Source organism: Amblyomma maculatum, chromosome 10 (genome assembly GCF_055883805.1).
Source record: "Amblyomma maculatum isolate TAMU_Amacu chromosome 10, ASM5588380v1, whole genome shotgun sequence".
Taxonomy (NCBI): domain Eukaryota; kingdom Metazoa; phylum Arthropoda; class Arachnida; order Ixodida; family Ixodidae; genus Amblyomma; species Amblyomma maculatum.
The window spans coordinates 44,861,043-44,871,729 of record NC_139353.1 but is presented as its reverse complement, the minus strand read 5'-3'; positions in this window follow the sequence as shown (position 1 = coordinate 44,871,729).

The following is a 10,687-nucleotide window of genomic DNA, read 5'->3' as shown; positions in this document are numbered from 1 at the left end:
GACAGAAAACAGGTATCACATGCAAAAGGCGAAATCGCTAAGTTCTTGAAATCTGCATTTACACATACCCTCCAGAAAACCAAGTTCCTGATTGCTCAGCCCCCCCCCCCCCCCCCTTCCTTCCGTGCTGTGATACAGCTTCTCCCAGCGTTCTTTATATATATATATATATATATATATATATATTTATATTGATACGTGGCAAGGTTAGCCCACGAAGGTTAGTCAAGGCTGGCACTGCACACAGAACACAGAAACACAGCAGCGTCGACCTTATTCTAGCATCAATCGTTGCTACCACTTTGTCTTCTTCTGTGTCACTGTTGCTGATCGTTGTCATCTTCAACTTCCAGCGATGCAGGGTATATATGTCACAATATAATAGGCTTCAGTAACTTTGTTTCCGATTGCTCTCTTCCTTCGCCGATAAAATTCCATTTTCTTATGTTCGATATGAGCCCTTTTCTTGCTTCAATTTTTCTCGCTCATTGCAAAAGCCTCGCAGATTGCATTTCGAATTATTTTCCAGCGAGCGCTTGTACTCACGGCTTGTTTGGCCAGAAGAGACATATCAGCATTTAGGAGTCATCTCATATTGACCAAAGCATCACACTCAGTGAAGCGCATTCGACGGTTCGTGACGTGTATATGTATTTTTTGGCAGCCTGTTGTATTCATCATAGGAAAGATCTTAGTACGTTTAGGTGGTGCGAAAAAAACAACATTCACATTAAAGCAACTACCGGCTTTCTTAATGTGCCTTAGCTTATCCATGTATGAAATTAGTGCAACAGTCCTCTAGTATCTTGGCTTTATGTCTGTGCGTGCGCACTTCAGTTTTTGCAGAATAGGTTTGCACACAGTAGTTTTCATGAAGTGCGGATGGCCGACATTACTTATCTCTGAAACTTATTGACAGATCCAATCTGCATATGGTATTTGTAGGATTTAGAGAAGGTGGCTTTAAGGCATTCCATGGCAATACCCCGTTTCATTAGTTTCTACTCGGCAGCGGGCACTGTTGAACGGTGTGAGGCGTTTCTTGTATCTATAGGTTGTACACCCAACATACATGATCTCTATATGAGAAGACAAAATGAACATCGAGGAACAAGATTTCGCCTCTTCTGGCAATCCCCTAGTAAAGGTTGGTATTTAGAGTTTCTTTTTAAAAAGTTAAGAACATTGGCAACTCGCTTCGTCAGAGTTAAAAAGGGTGGTTTCATTAAAACAGTCGAAATAGTCATAAACAGAATTGAGGAGGTTTATCCGGGTTAAACCTAGTTTTACAGAGTCTGGTGGAATAGGCCTTGTTCACTTGTCCATGGGTTAACTTGTTTCACATTTTTTTTTTTATAAACTAGCAAACCACTTTAGTAGCTTTGCTTAATAGGCGTCTTAATGCTCATTTGCCCTATCTATTCGTACTGACTGGACAAGTGCGTAAAGGGACTCTATGGAGGATTCCTAGGGTAGGTTGCGGACATCTTCAGTTTTCACTGCGCGATTTGCTGTATAGATTACCTGCATAACTTCCTCAGAAGGCGGATGACCCAGACCCTTACCGAGTCTTTGTTACATACAACTTTATATCGGCAGTCTTATCTTATGTTTTAAGACAATAGCGTTATAAAGAGGGTTAAGCAGATGTGATTCAATCTGCCGCAAAAACGTTCTTTATATTATATACATCAACGCTGCCTTTAAAGACATGGCTTCATGCTAAAGAGGCCTTTGTACCTAGGCCGGTGAATTATCACCTGTGTAATACGCTAGATACCAGTGATGATTGTTTTATTCCGTGCCATGACGTAGTATTTTTCTGGGACATTTTTTTTTTATAAATTAGCAAACCACTTCAGTAGCTTTGCTTAATAGGCGTCTTAATGCTCATTTGCCCTATCTATTCGTACTGACTGGACAAGTGCGTAAAGGGACTTTATGGAGGATTCCTAGGGTAGGTTGCGGACATCTTCAGTTTTCACTGCGCGATTCGCTGTATAGATTACCTGCATAACTTCCTCAGAAGGCGGATGACCCAGACCCTTACCGAGTCTTTGTTACATACGCCTTTATATCGGCAGTCTTATCTTATGTTTTAAGACAATAGCGTTATAAAGAGGGTTAAGCAATGCCGCAAAAACGTTCTTTATATTATACACATCAACGCTGCCTTTAAAGACGTGGTTTCATGCTAAAGAGGCCTCTGTACCAAGGCCGGTGAATTATCACCTGTGTAATACGCTAGATACCAGTGATGATTGTTTTATGCCGTGCCATGACGTAGTATTTTTCTGGGACGTATTACAGCGAACGCTTAAGAAGGACATTGAAATCACACTCTACAGTATTCGTTTTCTGCCTGTTGAGAAAAACTGTGATGTGCTCATGATTTATCTATATTGATGGGAGTGTTCAGTTTGTGGAAGAGCCGTACTATGGACGGCCATGCCGAATCCCCACGATAATCGAAGTATTAACTTACGTTCCTCGCACGAAAAAGGGCGCTTTGGTGCGGGGAATATATGCTGCTCTGAAAGAGCCGCCTAGCTGGCTGCCGCATGGATGCTTGTGCGTTCCTCCCGGAATTTTGACCTATGGGATGGTGGAGTATATTACTAAGGTACGGGCCCACATTATGTAGCCCGGTGATTCGAGACATTATCAGTTTTAGTTTCTAGTTCTTGGAACTTTTTAGATGCAATAAAAAAAAAACGATGCGGCGATAGTCATGCCGGCACAGAGAAACTGATCTGTTCGTTTTGGCATGGGTTTGAAACCCAATCGCGGCGATGTTTTTAAGGCGGAAGCCCTACTTGGCTCATGGTGAAAATCTCGAGTGTCGAGATCAGTCCGCGAGATGTGTACTCCATCGGGAATCGAACTTCTACCCCTCGATAATCTGCCGAGCGCGTTAACCGATTACGCCGGACACGTGAGAAACTCAGCTCTCCTTGTTTAGCCTTTCTGCCGTCCCCATGACAACACAGGGATGCGATGAGAATGCCTTCACCCCGGTCTCCAGGAGGGAGGGTGGCGCACGCCATCTGCTGCTAGCTATGCAGACCAAGCTCCGCAAGGAGCGCGTGCCATCGCCACCGTGTGGAGCTACTCACCTCGAATCCGGCAAGGAAAAAGCCGCTGACTTACACTGCGTTATCGGCGTTGTTCTATCAAACACCACAGTAGAACCAGCCCCGAAGGCTTTCGCCTTATCGCTCTTATGTGCCTCAACAACTTTTTTCTCTATTACAGTTCGTGCGGTGGTGGCCGAGAAAAGCATTTATTTGGCTGTATTTATAGAAAGCTGCTCGGGGACAGAAAACTATAGTGGGTCTCACCCCTTACAATACCAAGTGGAGTCCTTAATTCCGGAATCCCGTTGGTATTGACCGCTGCACAGGTCCGCCGAACCAGGGCTCGTTGGGCCGATAATTTCTTCCAGCTTAGCAGAGCCGCCCCGAACTTTCCTTAGGTAGGGGAAGGGGCGATTGGAGAAGGCGAGGATTTTCTCTGTATTCCCAAACCATGTGGACGGTGTTGGCCACCTCAACACAGAATGAGCAGCGACCGTTAAAAGAAGGATCATAGGCCATGATGTCACGTCTGGTCATGACCGATGATGTCATCAGAAGATGACGTCACAATATCGCGGTATCCCGCGGAATCTCGAAAAAGTGGGACACTTCTCGCGAATGGACAGCCCGGCGAGTCGTGAACCATTAAAGGCTTTCGCGTTAAAATTTAGGCGGCATTCAAGGACGCGGATATTTCGTTGTTGTTGTTGTGGCTGTAGGAAGAAGGAAAAGAAAATGCACGGGCCTGCTACTGGCTCTGTAGCTGAACCACCTCCGCTGCCTCGTGCAGACAGAAGAGAAAACAGAGGAGAAAAAAGAAGAGGGAGAGAAAGACGCGCGCCGCAATAGCCATCGTTCACCACCTAAGCGGTGGCGGGTGCAATGACGACCTACAAAAGATAAAAATTCGGTGGCTGGCTAGCCCCCGCCGCAAGCGGCGTTGACCTACCATCCCAGCCCCGTAGGGCCAGGAACTGCCACCCTTCACCACCTCCCCCCGCAGAGATTTTCAGCGCTAGGTGAAGCACTATTCGGGTCACCCATATACCCTGCCAGAGTATATGTTATAAACCGCGATATACACTATACGTTCAGCAGGCTTCGGTGCCAAAAGAGAACTCGTCACATCGATAAGCTCGATCATGCGCTCGAAAGAGGGAATTCACCAACCTGATGCGACGCCTGTGAGCAAGCCCAGAATACTATATTTAGACTCGCAAGACGTATGAAGCTGTCCGCACTATTTTTTCCTTGCCCAAAGTTCAATGGTGCACAGAGATGCGCCCTGAAAATTGGTCGATGATTACGATATTTGAAGTTCAAGCGCGGCTATCCAGGCAATTCAGTTTTTGAAATTTGCTGAGATAAAGAATTTGATAGAATTTCTTTATATATGCGCAATTTCAGCCTTCCCTATACTGTATACCCCATAATCATCCACCCGCCGGAGTGGCGCAGTGGTTACGGCGCTCGACTACTGTTCCCAAGGAAGCGGGATCGAGTACCGGCCTCGGCGGCCGCTTTTCGATGGAGGCGAAAAGCAAGGAGCCCGTGTGCTGTGCGATGACAGTGTACGTTAAAGAACCCCAGGTGGTTGAAATTTCCGGAGGAGTCCTCCACTATGGCGTCTCTCATAGCCTGAGTCGCTTTGGGACGTTAAACCCCCACCACACACCAAACCAAACTATAATCATCCTTAAACTTGCCCTAACCCCTTTTTCATTGGTTCTTGATTGTTATATATGAGGCGCTATTATGACAACTGGTGGTGCCGGCGTCGTGTTCTGACGACCACGCCTCGAGTGGCGCGTGAAAGACGCCAGGCAGCCCCACTACTGACCCAATATTGGTACTCCATTGGCAGTACCCGGTACAACATAGGACCACTGCATTGCCAACACGGTACCAATATTGGCCGACTGTATGTGCCCCCTGGGATGTGGCCGCGTTTCTGCTCTGCGCAAAACATATTTCAGTGGATATTTTGCGCATTCCTTAAGATCCGCCTTTAGGGCATTATGCGACAGAGTTTGTGGCCCCCATCTGCCGCTCCCTTTTTTTTCTCATTTACGTTCACGCCCTCTCGAACTCACTAAATCATTATTCTCTTAATTTGTGCCCCTATTATATCACACGTCATATCAGACATCAGCAGTCGTGTAAACTGCCACATTGTGGGCAAAACCGTCAGTCACAGATGTAAAAGCCCCGCTTCAACAAAGCCGTCCGGATAAGCCCCTGCACATGCCTATCATCATCATCAGCAGCAACAGCAGCCGGACTATACCCACTGCAGGGCGAAGGCTTCTCTCATATTCCTCCAATTAACGCGTTCCTGTGATAGCTGCATCCACTTGACCCCAGCGAACTTCTTAACCTCATCCGCCCACCTACTTCCTGCCGCCCCCTGCTTCACTTTCCTACCCATGTAATCCAATTTGTTACCCTAAGGTTGCCCTTTCTGCGCACTGCATGTCCTGCCCTTGCCCATTTCTTCTTGATTTCCACTATAATGTTATCAACTCGAGTTATTTCTCTGAGCAACTCTGCTCGCTTCCTATCTCAACGTTACATGGCCTATAGGGGTTGCATATCTGACTCATGACACTAGAGTCCCAGATTAGCTTCCCACGTCACCAAGCTTCCCATCTGACAGCTTTTGAGTTGGCAGCTGCGCACTCGGGTGGCAGCCTATATCACCTTCTTGCCTACAATTCGTGTGGCCAACCAATTCCAACATGCCAGAGGCATGCTTGATCGTGATTGTTCGCTCACAACGCCCACCGCGCCACTTACCCTCCTCCTCTGCCTACCACCTTAAGCTTATACCTTTGCCTATTCCGCCACTGCCAACCTCACCCCCAAGCTCCACAGCAGTATACCGTTCATAATGCTTGTGTTTCAATACATAGGATAGCCGCGGATGGCGCCCTATTCCAGACAAAAGGATGCATTAGCGTTAAGAAATCCCTCAGCATCCCAGACTTTGTCTGTATTCTGGATGTCGAAGGTGGGCTGAGAGAGGCCGATCAGAATCTAGCGTCCCAAGTTGGCGGTGGCGACGCCACACAAATCAGGAATGAGCGAGTAAGCGCTGCACTTTAATTAATACGATCGTACAGCGAAGGTTTTTCGTGGTTCTAGGTTAATGATCGCGTGAGCTGAGGAATCACTAAATTGTCACCGCTTAAGTTCAGTGTAAATGTTGGAAAAGTTAGAGAACAAAGTCTAGTCCGATTTTTAAGGCGAAAGCCTCATAAATTGTCGTTCGCAGAAGGGGTCCTACTTTGCGGCCACCCTAGGTCACGTGATACCACCAAAGATGACGGCCACCATGGGTCAAGGAAGGCCACCCTGGGCCCATGCCTCCCCCTCCCCCCAAATGGGGACGTATTAAGTCGTAAGCCTTAATACGCTTTCGTTACGTGGGATGCGGTAGCTGTCAACTAACATGGCCGAGCACCAACTGGACGTAGGGCTTCCTGACATTACGTTTGGCAGGCGCTGCTGCCCTAATTTCATATGGGAGGGTGATATCAGAATCAGCTTGCCGAGACCATTTCAGGTTATCCCTACGCCACGCAGGCAAGTTCATACGGCTCGGTCGGGGCTTTATACGTTGGCTGGTAGCTTACGCTATCGCGTCATACCGATCCGTGTGGCGCCCTTCATTTGGCGCTTCCTAGAACGCCGCATCACGCAGCCTACAGAAGCAGACGCAGTAAAACCAGGAATCAGCGAAATGACAAACAAAGGTTTTCGCCTTATCGCACTTTAATTAGTGGTCCAAAGTGCAGCACAAATGTTTTCCTCTTTCCACCTCCCAGACACCTACATCATATGGACTCAGGGACACACTCACTTGGAAGGAAACGAGGACGCCGACGCCTCAGCCCGAGGATATGCTAACCGGGCACCACTTCCAGAGGGATTTCGGTGAACACAGGATGTACCCAAGAAATATAGACATCCTAAGAAGAAGAAAATATTCCCCACCCCACAAGAAACTAACCAGAGAAGAAGCAGTCACCCTCCGAAAAATCCAAATCAACAGCCACGTCCACGGCACCTTACTACACAGAATCTCGCCCATCACCTACAAATATGAATGCGCATTTTGCAACGTACCAAACACCCTACAACATATGGTGAATGTGGGGATGCAAGAGACCAAATGCTACTATAACCACCAAGGACTTAACCGAAGAGCAGTGGGAGACTCAGCTGTTAAGCCCCAGCCTGGAGGATCAGCGTAGTCTGGTGAACCGGACTCGGGAGATGGCTCGGGTCCACGGCTTCCTGGACTGAGGAGGCTGCCCACTTAGGGCTGAATATTTCACGCCTGTTCCGAATAAATGTTTGTCCCTCTCTTTCTCGGCGAGTGGTTCAAGTGCAGCAGATGGCTGGCACCGGCGACGTAGCAGTCGCTATGGTGGGGGACCATAAGCGCAGCAGAAACCCGCACGTTTCTGTTATCCGCTTGTCGGCATTTGCTCCGGTATGCGTCGTAGAAGGCATACGTGGTGCACCATCATGGCGCTCGTGACGCCAGCTGCAAGTCACTTTAAACAACAGCTCAAACGATACATATTTTATTGCGTTAGCAATACTGCGCCAGATTTCAGCCCGTCGCGTCGTCCCGGGAAGGGCCACGTTTGACCTTGAGCCGCAGCCGAGCCGAATACAGCTTTAACCAAGCCGTATGAACGTGCCGTAAATGCCAGGATCCTGGCAGGCTGATTCTGACATAACCGTCCCATGTGAAACGAGAGACCCAAGTTGGCAGCTCCTGCCAGCCCACATATAAAGCCCCGCTTTAACCAAGCCGTATGAACGTGCCTTATAGTGGTCTATAGGGGTAACGTGATTGCCAGGGTCCTAGCAGGCTGATTCTGACATAACCGTCCCATGTGAAACGAGAGACCTAAGTTGGGAGCTCCTGCCAGCCCACATATAAAGCCCCGCTTTAACCAAGCCGTATGAACGTGCCTTATAGTGGTCTATAGGGGTAACGTGATTGCCAGGGTCCTAGCAGGCTGATTCTGACATAACCGTCCCATGTGAAACGAGAGACCCAAGTTGGCAGCTCCTGCCAGCCCACATATAAAGCCCCGCTTTAACCAAGCCGTATGAACGTGCCTTAAAGTGGTCTATAGGGGTATCGTGATTGCCAGGGTCCTAGCAGGATGATTATGACATAACCGTCCCATGTGAAACGAGAGACCTAAGTTGGCAGCTCTTGCCAGCCCACATATAAAGCCCCGCTTTTTAACCAAGCCGTATGAACGTGCCTTATAGTGGTCTATAGGGGTAACGTGATTGCCAGGGTCCTAGCATGCTGATTCTGACATAACCGTCCCATGTGAAACGAGAGACCTAAGTTGGTAGCTCTTGCCAGCCCACATATAAAGCCCCGCTTTTTAACCAAGCCGTATGAACGTGCCTTATAGTGGTCTATAGGGGTAACGTGATTGCCAGGGTCCTAGCAGGCTGATTCTGACATAACCGTCCCATGTGAAACGAGAGACCCAAGTTGGCAGCTCCTGCCAGCCCACATATAAAGCCCCGCTTTAACCAAGCCGTATGAACGTGCCTTATAGTGGTCTATAGGGGTAACGTGATTGCCAGGGTCCTAGCAGGCTGATTCTGACATAACCGTCCCATGTGAAACGAGAGACCTAAGTTGGTAGCTCTTGCCAGCCCACATATAAAGCCCCGCTTTTTAACCAAGCCGTATGAACGTGCCTTATAGTGGTCTATAGGGGTAACGTGATTGCCAGGGTCCTTGCAGGCTGATTCTGACATAACCGTCCCATGTGAAACGAGAGACCCAAGTTGGCAGCTCCTGCCAGCCCACATATAAAGCCCCGCTTTAACCAAGCCGTATGAACGTGCCTTATAGTGGTCTATAGGGGTAACGTGATTGCCAGGGTCCTAGCAGGCTGATTCTGACATAACCGTCCCATATGAAACGAGAGACCTAAGTTGGCAGCTCTTGCCAGCCCACATATAAAGCCCCGCTTTTTAACCAAGCCGTATGAACCTGCCTTATAGTGGTCTATAGGGGTAACGTGATTGCCAGGGTCCTAGCAGGCTGATTCTGACATAACCGTCCCATGTGAAACGAGAGACCCAAGTTGGCAGCTCCTGCCAGCCCGCATATAAAGCCCCGCTTTAACCAAGCCGTATGAACGTGCCTTGTAGTGGTCTATAGGGGTAACGTGATTGCCAGGGTCCTAGCAGGCTGATTCTGACATAACCGTCCCATGTGAAACGAGAGACCTAAGTTGGCAGCTCTTGAAAGCCCCGCTTTTTAACCAAGCCGTATGAACGTGCCTTATAGTGGTCTATAGGGGTAACGTGATTGCCAGGGTCCTAGCAGGCTGATTCTGACATAACCGTCCCATGTGAAACGAGAGACCTAAGTTGGCAGCTCTTGCCAGCCCACATATAAAGCCCCGTTTTTTAACCAAGCCGTATGAACGTGCCTTATAGTGGTCTATAGGGGTAACGTGATTGCCAGGGTCCTTGCAGGCTGATTCTGACATAACCGTCCCATGTGAAACGAGAGACCTAAATTGGCAGCTCTTGCCAGCCCACATATAAAGCCCCGCTTTTTAACCAAGCCGTATGAACGTGCCTTATAGTGGTCTATAGGGGTAACGTGATTGCCAGGGTCCTAGCAGGCTGATTCTGACATAACCGTCCCATGTGAAACGAGAGACCTAAGTTGGCAGCTCTTGCCAGCCCACATATAAAGCCCCGCTTTTTAACCAAGCCGTATGAACGTGCCTTATAGTGGTCTATAGGGGTAGCGTGATTGCCAGGGTCCTAGCAGGCTGATTCTGACATAACCGTCCCATGTGAAACGAGAGACCCAAGTTAGCAGCTCCTGCCAGCCCACATATAAAGCCCCGCTTTAACCAAGCCGTATGAACGTGCCTTATAGTGGTCTATAGGGGTAACGTGATTGCTAGGGTCCTAGCAGGCTGATTCTGACATAACCGTCCCATGTGAAACGAGAGACCTAAGTTGGCAGCTCTTGCCAGCCCACATATAAAGCCCCGTTTTTTAACCAAGCCGTATGAACGTGCCTTATAGTGGTCTATAGGGGTAACGTGATTGCCAGGGTCCTAGCAGGCTGATTCTGACATAACCGTCCCATGTGAAACGAGAGACCTAAGTTGGTAGCTCTTGCCAGCCCACATATAAAGCCCCGCTTTTTAACCAAGCCGTATGAACGTGCCTTATAGTGGTCTATAGTGGTAACGTGATTGCCAGGGTCCTAGCAGGCTGATTCTGACATAACCGTCCCATGTGAAACGAGAGACCCAAGTATTGCTAACGCAATTTTTTTTTTATTTATTGATACTGCGACCTTTTACAAGACCTTCGCAGGGTCAACCCGGTTTAGCTAGAGCTAAACCAGAGCAATTTTTTCTTGAAGTTTATGACTGTTTCAGACCTATCTCAAATGTTCTATACACATGCTTCAAAGATGGATGTTCGCCACCTGCTGTGGACTATGTGATGGAACAAGGGTGTCAATGACACACATTCTGTAGGAAGTGGGACTAGTGACGACAAAGTAAGAGGACTTCTCCGATTGA